The sequence below is a fragment of the Rhinopithecus roxellana genome, chromosome 4 (assembly GCF_007565055.1).
Source record: "Rhinopithecus roxellana isolate Shanxi Qingling chromosome 4, ASM756505v1, whole genome shotgun sequence".
Lineage (NCBI taxonomy): Eukaryota > Metazoa > Chordata > Mammalia > Primates > Cercopithecidae > Rhinopithecus > Rhinopithecus roxellana.
This window is the reverse complement of record NC_044552.1, coordinates 46,510,142-46,522,957: the sequence shown is the minus strand read 5'-3', so window position 1 is coordinate 46,522,957 and position 12,816 is coordinate 46,510,142. Positions and strand designations below refer to the sequence as shown.

Here is a 12,816-nt window from a genome sequence, read left to right as displayed (position 1 = left end):
GTTCATATGGAACCAAAAAAGACCCCGCATTGCCAAGACAATCCTAAGTCAAAAGAACAAAGCTGGAGGCATCACGCTACCTGACTTCCAACTATACTACAAGGCTACAGTAACCAAAACAGCATGGTACTGGTACCAAAACAGAGATATAGACCAATGGAACAGAACAGAGTCCTCAGAAATAATACCACACATCTACAGCCATCTGATCTTTGACAAACCTGAGAGAAAGAAGAAATGGGGAAAGGATTCCCTATTTAATAAATGGTGCTGGGAAAATTGGCTAGCCATAAGTAGAAAGCTGAAACTGGATCCTTTCCTTACTCCTTATACGAAAATTAATTCAAGATGGATTAGAGACTTAAATATTAGACCTAATACCATAAAAACCCTAGAAGAAAACCTAGGTAGTACCATTCAGGACATAGGCATGGGCAAGGACTTCATGTCTAAAACACCAAAAGCAACGGCAGCAAAAGCCAAAATTGACAAATGGGATATGATTAAACTAAAGAGCTTCTGCACAGCAAAAGAAACTACCATCAGAGTGAACAGGCAACCTACAGAATGGGAGAAAATTTTTGCAATCTACTCATCTGACAAAGGGCTGATATCCAGAATCTACAAGGAACTCAAACAAATTTACAAGAAAAAACAAACAACCCCATCAAAAAGTAGGCAAAGGATATGAACAGACATTTCTCTAAAGAAGACATCCATACAGCCAACAGTCATATGAAAAATGCTCATCATCACTTGCCATCAGAGAAATGCAAATCAAAACCACAATGAGATACCATCTCACACCAGTTAGAATGGCAATCATTAAAAAGTCAGGAAACAACAGGTGCTGGAGAGGATGTGAGAAATAGGAACACTTTTACACTGTTGGTGGGATTGTAAACTAGTTCAACCATTATGGAAAACAGTATGGCAATTCCTCAAGGATCTAGAACTAGATGTACCATATGACCCAGCCATCCCACTACTGGGTATATACCCAAAGGATTATAAATCATGCTGCTATAAAGACACATGCACACGTATGTTTATTGTGGCACTATTCACAATAGCAAAGACTTTGAGTCAACCCAAATGTCCATCTGTGACAGACTGGATTAAGAAAATGTGGGACATATACACCATGGAATACTATGCAGCCATAAAAAAGGATGAGTTTGCGTCCTTTGTAGGGACATGGATGCAGCTGGAAACCATCATTCTTAGCAAACTATCACAAGAACAGAAAACCAAACACCGCATGTTCTCACTCATAGGTGGGAACTGAACAATGAGATCACTTGGACTTGGGAAGGGGAACATCACACACTGGGGCCTATCATGGGGAGGGGGGAGGGATTGCATTGGGAGTTATACCTGATATAAATGACGAATTGATGGGTGCTGACGAGTTGATGGGTGCAGCACACCAACATGGCACAAGTATACATATGTAACAAACCTGCACGTTATGCACATGTACCCTAGAACTTAAAGTATAATAAAAAAAAAATAGTTAAAAAAAGAAAAAAAAGATCTTTTCCTAGGCACACTGTCATTAGGTTATCCAAAGTTAAGATGAAGGAACGAATCTTAAGAGCTGTGAGACAGAAGCACCAGGTAACCTATAAAAGAAAACTTAACAGATTAACAGCAGACTTCTCAACAGAAACCCTACAAGCTAGAAGGGATTAGGGCCCTGTCTTCAGCCTCCTCAAGCAAAACAATCATCAGCCAAGAATTTTGTATCCAGTGAAACTAAGCACCACATATGAAGGAAAGATAAAATCATTTTCAGACAAACAAATGCTGAGAGAATTTGCTATTACTAAGCCACCACTAGAAGACCTGCTAAAAGGAGCTCTAAATCTTGAAACAAATCCAGGAAACACATCAAAACAGAATCTCTTTAAAGCATAAATCTCACAGGATCTGTAAAATAAAAATACAAGTTAAAAAACAAAAACAAAAACCAAAGTATGCAGGCAACCAAGAGCATGATGAATGCAAAGGGACCTCACATGTCAATACTAACATTGAATATAAATGGCCTAAATGCTCCACTTAAAAGGTACAGAACTGCAGAATGCATAAGGACTCACCTAACACATAAAGACTCACATAAACTTAAAGTAAAAGGGTGGAAAAAGGCATTTCATGCAAATGGGGCACCCAAAGCAGGCAGGGGTAGCCATTCTTATATCAGATGAAACAAACTTTAAAGCAGCAGCATTACAGGCAGGAGCTGCCATGCCAGGCATTTTGCTCTTTGCTTTCAATGATGTCATGTCTTTTTTGTCCCTCAGTTTCTCCATTAATACCTTCTTTTGCATTAAATTTTTTTTTTTTTGGGTAATGTACTTTGTTTTGTGCTGCTATAACAGAATACCACAGACCAGCTAATTTATAAATAAAAGAAATTTATTTCTCACAGTTATAGAGTCTGAGAAGTCCAAGGGTGAGGAGCCCTTTTCTGATCTGGTGAAGGCTTCCTTGTTCAGTCTTCACATTGCAGAAGGACAAGAGAACAAGCTAGCCAAATGCCACCTGAAGCTGCTGCTCTTTTTTTCTTTATAAGGGCCTTAGTTCTATTAATAAGAAATGAGCCCTCATCATGTCTTAAAGGTTCCACCTCTTAATACCAGCAGATTTGCAGCACCTGAAGTTTGGAGGGGACACATTCAGACCATAGTACCATAGAACCATTTTTATTCCCATCATTTTTTTTTAAATGTATTTTTTGCCCCCATTATTTTCTTAGTGGTTATCCTGGAGACTGTAGCCTTTTATATGTATAACAATTTTTAGTATCAACTTAGCATCTATTATATACAAAACTCCAATTCTGTATAGTTCTGTCCCTCCCCTTATATTGTTGCCACAAATTACATCTTCATACATATAGTTATCTTAGCTCCTGTCGTTCTTTTTGAATTGCTTTGAGTTACTTTGTAGTGATCTTTTCTTTTTGCCTGAAGGATTTCCTCTAGCATTTCTTGTTGGGCAGGTCTACTAACAACAGACTCCCTCAGCATTTGTTTATCTGGGAATGTCTTACTTTTTCCTTATGAATCTTGGTTGACAGTTTTTTTCTTTCTTTTCTTTCTTTCTTTTTTGAGATGGAGTGTCACTCTGTCACCCAGGCTGGAGTGCAGTGGCACAATCTCGGCTCACTGCAACCTCTGCCTCCTTGGTTCAAGTGATTCACCTGCCTGAACCTCCCAAGTAGCTGGGATTATAGCCAGTTTGTGTTAGCTCCAGTATACCACTGGCTGTAGTAAAATATACACCAAGTTTCACAGAGTTACAATAGTATCGAAAAAAAGCATTACAAAATATATCAGTAATATTTTTATATTGATTACATTTTGAAATGACAATATTTTAGATATATTGCTTTGAATAAAATACATTACTGAAAGTAATTGCTTATTTTTACTGTTTTAATCGTGGCTATAGAAAATCTAAAATTACAGATATGTCATATTTCTATTTGAGGGCACTGCTTTAAGTATTGAGCACTTGAGAATGTTGCGTATTCGAGTGATTAGGTTCTGTTTCTACAGTGTATTTTAATGTTTGCTTCTGCTGTACAATTGTGTTAGACCTATTACAACCAATACTTACTTTTACATGTTGGCCCATAAGTAAGTATACATAAGGCTATTCATTTTTCAAGATTTTGATTGAAATGATACATTATTTACAAATGTATTTCTGCACTAATGTTTTTAAAACTGTCTTTTTATTTCTTATTTTAGTTTTTTTAATAGAGGAAGGAAATGTGTTTTAGAATTTTCACTCAACTATTAATGATTTTTAAAACAAATCTAATTGGTGCTTCTAAGAAACTTAAGAGTGATATTAAAACCATGAAATATGAAAAAAATATATGCTCTTATTGCTTCTTGAGGTTGGTTAACCTGTTTTTCACAGTCAAAAATTCTCAAGAAGTTAGTGACCATATTAAATCTAAAACTGGCAAATGCCTTTTAATGAAGAAATCTTTCAAAAGGGACAGTTTAAAAGACTTAAAAGTAACTCTTTGTCAAGAAGATTTTATGACAAAGATAAATTTCAATGACTCTTTACTTAATGCTCATATAAATCTGAACTACCTAAAAACTCTTATGGTTTTCTTAGGTAAGGGGGACTTATCAATGGATGATAGTATTCAGTCTTTCTATTACTTTATGAAAAAGTAACTGCTTTTAAGGGCAGCTTTTGTATCTGTTTCATCTCCAGGAGTATCTCTTCTGATTTATGAGAACAGTAGTTTGATTGCTGCACTTAGCTTTGCTTTTCTTAGTGTTGTAGTTGAAAATGTGTAATGTTCTTGGTAAAACTCAGAACTGCATTAAGGAAAAGATGGGAAGTTGAGCACTAGAATTGGTGTCACCAGGCCATGATTGTACTTTTGGCTTTAATACTTGATTTCTGTGTATATCCTTCCTTTCTTATAGGCTGAAGATAAATGGTCACTTGGAGATTATTTAATGTTCAAGGTGGTTAAAAGAAAAATCACTTTGAAAGTCAAGTAACATATGTCATTGCTAGCTAAGCCTATTAATTAAAACTTGTAGTCGTTAAAATTGCATTTAAATGGAAAACATCCTTTCTTAAAATTTTATACTCTGTTTATATAGTTATACATCTTTCTATATTATTTATTCATTACATGAAAAGTTACTGATACCTATGGAAGAATTTTATTCAGTCACATATGATACTGTCACTTAGGATATTTTTGTAAAGTCCAATCTCACTACCTATGGTCGTAAAACTATTCTAACTTAGTTCTATTTCTTGATCGGTTTTATAGAGTATACTTCCAGAGGCATCCCAGCTTCTTTTGAAGAAGCAAGCTTAAGGTACCCAGAAAGTTAAGTAAATTTATTTCATAAAGCAAGTAGTTTAGATTTTTAGCCTGGGTAGCTTTAAGTCATTTCAGACTTCTTGGTGGTGTTTACCATCAATTTGCAGTGTATTTCTTGTTAGATAAAGTTTCTATCTCTGAATTTATATGATTATTTTTACTTCTTAATTCTTAAGTGACAGATTTTAACATTAGCTTCTGTTTTCAGTAGCGTATCTAGGAGATATGATACATCTTTTAATAAACATGATCTAAAGTAATTATTAAATCAGTACATGATACATCTTTTAATAAGCATAATCTTCTAAAGTAATTATATAATCAGTATAAATATCTTTCATTATTTTCATAAAGATCATAGGGCATAGTGATTCTGAAATGGCTTGCTTTTATATTAGACCAAAAAACAGAATCCTGAAAGCACAGTAATAATTAGTAACTGAACCACGGAACTGAGGTCTGACAATACGTTTCTCCATATCTCTAAGCAGGCTTTGCCTGTGTCTTCTTGTTTGTCCTCCCTTCCCCCTCATTATCTTTCCTCTCTTCTTCCTTCTCTTTTCTTCCCTCCTTGCTTTCTAAGTTTACTTAGTTGTTGATGTTTCCTAAGAGCTTAAATCCTTTAATCCAAAATGTTGGTGTTAATGTGCACTGAGAAAATCAGTATTTTGGTTAGCAGTTTAAATTGCTTCCCAACAATCCTTTTATTGGTACCTAACTACAATAGAGTATGATAAGTGCTTTAACAGTTAACTATTATAGAGTATGCTAAATGCTTTTATAAAAATATATTCAAAGTGCCAGAGGGGAAAGATCTGTTGAAGAGGGAGCAGAAGAGAATGCTTCATATAGGAAGTGACATTTTAATTGGGTTTGAAAGTGGAGTAGGAGTTTCCCCTGTGCCTGATGTAAAGCGGATCAGGCAAAAGGAGCAGCATTCATTCAACATCAACAAATAATAATTGAGTGATGACTGTATTCCATTTACTGTTCAAGACATTGGGAATATAATGATGACTAAAACTAGTGAGACTTCTACCTTCATGGAGCTGATATTCCAGTGTGGGAGACAGACTGTATTAGTCTGTTTTCATGCTGCTGATAAAGACATACTCAAGACTTGGTACTTTATAAAGAAAAAAAGGTTTAATGGACTCACAGTTCCATGTGGCGTGGGAGGCCTCACAGTCATGGTGGGAGGTGAGAGGCACGTCTTACATAGCTGCAGACAAGAGAGAGAATGAGATCCAAGTAAAAGGGGTAAAACCCCTTTTTGATGAAAGTAAAACCATCATCAGATCCCTTGAGACTTATTCACTACCATGAGAACAGTATGGGGGAAACTGCCCACTTGATTCAATTATCTTCCACCGGGTCCCTCCCATGACACATGGGAACTGTGGGAGCTACAATTCAAGATGAGATTTGGGTGGGGACAGAGCCAAACCATATCACAGATGAACAAGTAAGTGTAGTGAAAGAAAACTATGGCAGGATCAGAGAGAAGAATGAGACTTGTGGAGGTCACTCTATTAATTTAATAAGGTTGTTTGGTGTGTTTTGAGGAACCCTAGTCCTGAGAGACCTGTGAAAAATGGATTCTGGAGACAAATTGGTTTGGGAAACATTACCCTATCTGCCATAAAGAAACTTAGGTAATGGTGGATTAAAGCCGGGTAAACAAGTTATTAGACAAGAAAACCCCTGATCATCACTAGGATTTTGTGAGCTAAAGTTCCAAAGAGCACATTGTAGGAGAAGCTGGACCAGGGTATGAGGATCCAGTGGCCAGGTAGGACAGGGTAGGAGCCTTTGAATCATGATGAAAAGTTTGTGCCCCAACCATGCCAGGATTAGTTTTGGCTTTTAGAAAAGATACTCTGTTGGCAATGTGGCAACTATCTTGACTGAAGAAAGTATAAATCAAGAAGCTTTCCAATAAAAAAGAGAATGATGAAGGCTTCAAAAATGGAGAGAAAAAGGTAGATTTTAATGACATTTGGAGGTAGAATTGACTCAGATAATTTTGTTTATAGATAATAAAGAGTCAGAAAAATTCTTGACTTAAAATGTTTTAAACAAATGAAAGTACATCTTCAAGAGAGGGAAACTTGGCCCTGATCTGCCAGTAAGTAAAGGTCACAGCAGAGGTGTAAGGCAGCAGCAGGCTAAGCTGTGCTGAGTGTGTGAGAAACAGAAGCAAAGTCATATGTTCAAAAATGTGCAAGACTTGGTATCTCCACCACATTTTTCTTTCACCTTTGAAATATGGGCAGGTTAGAATTGGAGTGGAATAATATCAGCCTGGTCTAGTTTTGAAAGGTTGAGCTTTTCAGGAAGAAGCAAGCTTATTATCACTTTTAAATAAGACAAAACATGACCTTGAATTAGATTAGCCACATACCTAATTTGGGAGCGCAGCATACCTAGCTGTACAGTGCTCTGCTCACCAAAGCCAAAGATGGGCAGGTGGCTGCATTCTGCTGCCAGGTAATATCTGAACCTCGTTGGCAGGCATTGAAGCAAAAGAGAGAGAGGAATTTGCAGCTGGCCGGAAATATTAGAGAGTATTAGCAAGAGGGAAGGAAGTGTGGCTTAAAGTTATAGTGTGTGTATAAAAAGAGTTCTATTTTTGTGTATGTATGTGTTATGAATATACATACCTATAGCATTTCCCACCATGTTCATCTATATTCCATCAATGTTCATCTATGTTCCATCAACTGGCTATGATCTATCACAGATTAAATCAGAAAAATATCACCTTATTTGCTTTTTGCTCTTCAACTGCAAGGATGTCTTTGGTGAGGCACTTTATTAGAATTCTCTTACAGAAAAAAAAATCAGTAATTCATCTTGAGGATGAAATAGTAGATGAAGTATAATTAATGGTTTTAGCAAACTTAGCAAATACAAATATGAACTTTTTTGTGAAAATGAAAACTGCATTGCTTTTTTTTAAGACAGGATCTCATTCTCTCACCCAGGATGAAGTGCAGTGGCATGGTCAGGACTCACTGCAGCCTTGACCTCCCCAACTCAAGCAAACCTCCTGCCTCAGCACCCCCAAGTAGCTGGGACTACAGGCATGTGCCACCATGCCTGGCTAATTTTTTGTATTTTTATTAGAGACAGGGTTTCTCCGTGTTGCCTAAGCTGGTCTTGAACTCCTGGACTTAAGCAATCCACCTGCCCTGGCCTCCCAAAGTGCTGGAATTACAGGTGTGAGCCAACACACCCAACCTATTTTAAAAAACTGTAATATTCTTACTGGTGGACTTTATTCAACTGATAGAGAATAGTTAAAAATAAAGAGAGGCTAGGCATGGTGGCTCACACCTCTAATCCCAGCACTTTTGGAGACCAAGGCTGGTGGGTTGCTTGAGGCCAGGAGTTTGAGAACAGTCTGGCCAACATGGCAAAACCCCATCTCTACTAAAAATTCAAAAATTAGCTGGGAGTCTTGGTGCACTGTAATCTTGGCTACTTGAGAGCTGAGGCTGGAGAATCACTTGAACCCAGGAGGTGGAGGTTGTAGTGAGCCAAGATTGCAACACTGCCCTCCAGCCTGGGTGACAGAGTGAGACTCTGTCTCAAAAAAAAAAAAAAAGTCAAAAAATATATAGAGTTTAAAAATACGAATTACCACAATATTGTAGTTTGATGTCACTACTCACTTTTTTTTCTTTTTTATTCTTTTTGTTGTTGTTGTTTTTGATATGGAGTCTTGCTCTGTCACCCAGGCTGGAGTGCAGTGTTGCAGTCTTGGCTCACTGTAACCTCCACATCCCAGGTTCAAGCGATTCTCCTGCCTCAGCCTCCTGAGTAGCTGGGATTACAGACATGCGCTACCATGCCCAGCTAATTTTTGCATTTTTAGTAGAGATGGGGTTTCACCATGTTGGCCAGGCTGGTCTTGAACTCCTGACCTTGTGATCCGCCTGCCTCAGACTCCCAAAGTGCTGGGATTACAGGCATGAGCCACCGTGCCCATCCACTACTCACTTTTTCTTAGCCTTTTCATTACTGATGAACTAGATTAGAACAGTAAGTGGATTGTTACACTTGACATTTTGTACTTCATCTGGAAATACTGGCGTTAAAAACTAAGTCATACTGCCATTTGTATAATATTCTTAGATCTTTATAGGCGTTTTTTCTTCAAATAAAAACTGTGTTTTTAAATGTCTTTGATATGATTGTTCAAAATGTTTGATATTTTTGTAAAACAGAATTAGAAAACCTCTGGCCCCAGCATCAGAATGGACCCTTGATTTGATTTCCTCTGACCTTTGGAAAACTGTTCTTTGGTATTAATGCTGTATGCAAGAGGACCTCATAGGGTGCTCTGGTTCTTTCAGAATGGAACATGAAAACTGAAGAGTTAGTGTCAGTGCTCAGTGAAACATCTTTTGTGAGCTGTGGGTTAGACTTTGATGCTTACAAGCCACATAAATAGCAAGCCATGGACTCCATTGACTTGTCCCATTTCTCTGGCTTTCCACATTTTTCTTCCTATTCTTGTTTTGTCTCTTCATTATATTTCTTCCTCTTGATGGGTTTCCACCTATATGTAGTATGTGTTTTCCTGACCTATTCTATTTCTGACCCTCACTCTGGGGCAGTCCTGGCCTGCCACCTTGGGAAGCTATGTTTTTAGGAGCCAAGACCAGCTTGTAAGGATGGAGGTCTGGGCTTTCAGAAGCCATGCTGCAGAAACAAACACAGGCAAAAAGTACTCTTGCCTAACAACATCTTCATTACTTTGTGGAGTATTTTAGTTTTTTCTTAATATGTTTTTAAAAATTTTTATTTTAGATTCAGGGGCGCACATGTGCAGGTTTATTATATGGGTATATTGCATGATGCTGAGGCTTGGGCTTCTAATGATCCAATTGCCCAAGTAATGTACATAGTACCTGATAGGTAGTTTTTCAACCCTTGCCTCCCTCCCCTCAATTTTGGAATCCCCAATGTTTATTGTTACCTTTTCTGTGTCCATGTATAACAATGTTTAGCTTCCACTTATAAGTGAGAACATGCGGTGTTTGATTTTTTTTCTGCATTAATTTGCTTACGATAATGGCCTTCAGCTGCATCTATGTTGCCATAAAGGACACGATTTTCTTTTTGGCTGCATAGTACCCCATGATATATAAGTATATTGTGGAAATTTGGCCCTAAATTCTGTTTCACACAGTCTACCTTAGGCATCTGTCCTTGGATTTTGGTGTTTGCCAGGTTTGTAATTTTGATCCTATATCATAAGCTGAAATTTAGTGTCTTGGTCATACCTTAATTCTTCATTTCCTTCACCTGATTTTTGGTTTGTATTTCCTGCCTTGGAGTCATCCAACCCCCTCAGCAAGTTGTATTAGTATCAACATCAAAATAGAGTTACCTGCAGAATATCTTAATACAGTGCTTAGTGGTGATGTTCATATTGGAAAAATTTCACAAAACAAAGTGCAGAAAAAGTCTCAGGTTGTACTCCATATACAAATGCTAGAACATCAGAATCACTTGGGAAGATTTTGAAGTCAGCAAAGGGTGCATCTAAGACATCCTAACGCTAAGAGACATGAGGTATCATACTCCTGTTTCTACACAAAAAAAATCTGTTTGTTAATCATATTGTTTAGTGGCTACTAAGTGGTATTTTGGGTATTTTACATTTATTTTATGTGATAGGTTTGTCTTTCATATTGGCATTTTCCCGAGTTTTAGAACTAGTTATTTAGGAAATTAGTTGGCGGGGGAAAGGTTTGAGTGGTATGTCACGCATTATTTTAAGACATTGGAGGACAGGTTCCTCTTGAGTATTTTCATGCAGAACATCTGATTTTAGAAATATTTTATAGCCATTAAGTGGGAAATGCTCCTGTCTCCAAATCTGACCACTTACCATCGCCACTGATATTACCACCCTGGTCCATGGATCTACCATCTATTCCTGGAACTCCTTTAATGAGCTCCCTATTTCTACCTCTGTCCTTTCCAATCTGTTCCCAGCACAGCAGGCAGAAATGAACCCTCTGTAGATGTCAGTTCACTTTAGTCCTGCACATAGAATATTGTATTAGCTCCCCATTTTACTCAGAGAAAAAGTCAAACTTCATTCATTGGTCCATGTTTTCTTTTCCTATATCTCTGTAATATAGATCATAATCTGAACTGAAACTATATATTCATTAGTTGGATTTTTTGGAGTAATGTTTTATGTTTTCTATCTTAATTTTAAAAGCATGTAAGTTATCTTCCTTTAAAAGAAAGATTGGCCGGGCGCGGTGGCTCAAGCCTGTAATCCTAGCACTTTGGGAGGCCGAGACGGGCGGATCACAAGGTCAGGAGATCAAGACCATCCTGGCTAACCCGGTGAAACCCCGTCTCTACTTAAAAATACAAAAAACTAGACGTGCGAGGTGGCGGGCGCCTGTAGTCACAGCTACTCGGGAGGCTGAGGCAGGAGAAAAGCGTAAACCCGGGAGGAAGAGCTGAGATCCCATCACTGCACTCCAGCCTGGGTGACAGAGCAAGACTCTGTCTCAAAAAAAAAATAAAAATAAAAAATAAAATAAAATAAAGATTATTCATTTGCATGTGATTTTTAAAATTCTTTCTGCAGTTAATGGCCCTCACTCTCAGGAGACAGATACTCCAATTTTAATATATTTCCTCATTTCCGAAATGAAGACAAAAGTGTCTACCAATAATACCTGTTTACCTCAAAAACCTCTATTGCCTTTTTTTCTCATCACACCTTTACTTATTTACAGAAACCTTCATTTATCTCAAATATGCTGGGACATGATTAAAGCTCTTTAAGCTATCCTGATCATAGTTGAATGGCTTGTTTATAGATTTGCAAGCAGATTTCAAATAAAAATTCATCCTAATAAGATAAAACAAAAATAAAACTAAGTCATTTTTGTGAAGGAAGAGCCCTCTCTGTGAGTGGGGTCAGGTCGGGGGAAGATTGTAGTGTGATTAATTTTTTTTATGGACCGTAAAAATTTAACCTAAAATTTGCAGTACATCTGTTTTTCTCATATTCTGTGGCTTTTATGTCAGTTTTCTTTAGTAAGTTTTTTCACGTGTGGATTACTATGTTTTTTTAAAATTTTTTTATTAATATGATTTTTTATTAATATGATTTATTTCTTCATAGCATGTTTCCCAAACATAAATACTAGACTGTGTGTATGTATATCATGTTACATATTTACTTTTTATATGGTTGAACTTTTTTATTTCTGTGAATCCATTTCCTCTTCAGGTAATCTATGGGATCATCTAAAGCTTAAATTTATGTTTGAAGTCTTCTCCAAAATTCTAATTCAGATATTAATATATTATTATAGATGTTTGTCAGTAATTACGTGCAAGTTTATCTCATCACAGTTTGAAAATCTGTGTGTAAGAGCATCAGACAATATGAACTTAGTGTTAGTGTTACTTGGAAAACCTGCAGAATAAATTTAAAAATGAAGAAAGTCTCATTTTAAATTGATTTTTCACTTTTTGCTCTAATAGTTCAAGAAAGGTAGACAGGCCAGACTGGCAGAATCCTGGCCTCTGTGGTTGGCTGGCATTTACACAGGTCTTTCATATATGATTTAATAAAAGGTGACATGAAATTCAGAAATGTAATCTATAAGACAATCAGAGAAAAACAATTTTTGAAGCACATTCTTGTCAGTATTGTATAATGCCTGTTCTGTAACTGTAATTTTTGTGTGTATCTGTCAAATGATGTTAAGCTATATTCAGTAATGAGGATAGCAGGAATTCGAGACCCCATGTTCATTTCTTTTTGTGACAGGAAGGTGAGCTTTTTAAAAAATAAGAAAGGAATAGAAATTAACATTTCTCCAGAATTATGTTTCCCTTCATTTGAGGTTATCTCTTAATTCCAGCATTTTACTGCGTTTGATAAATAG

At 36.8% G+C, this 12,816-nt stretch overlaps 1 protein-coding gene across 2 annotated transcripts in view; it reads left to right on the top strand.

The window, feature by feature from the left end:
* Window positions 1–12,816, top strand: part of PRIM2 (DNA primase subunit 2) — a 324,570-nt gene that overhangs the window by 295,688 nt on the left and 16,066 nt on the right. The gene's annotated exons all lie outside the window — the stretch shown is intronic.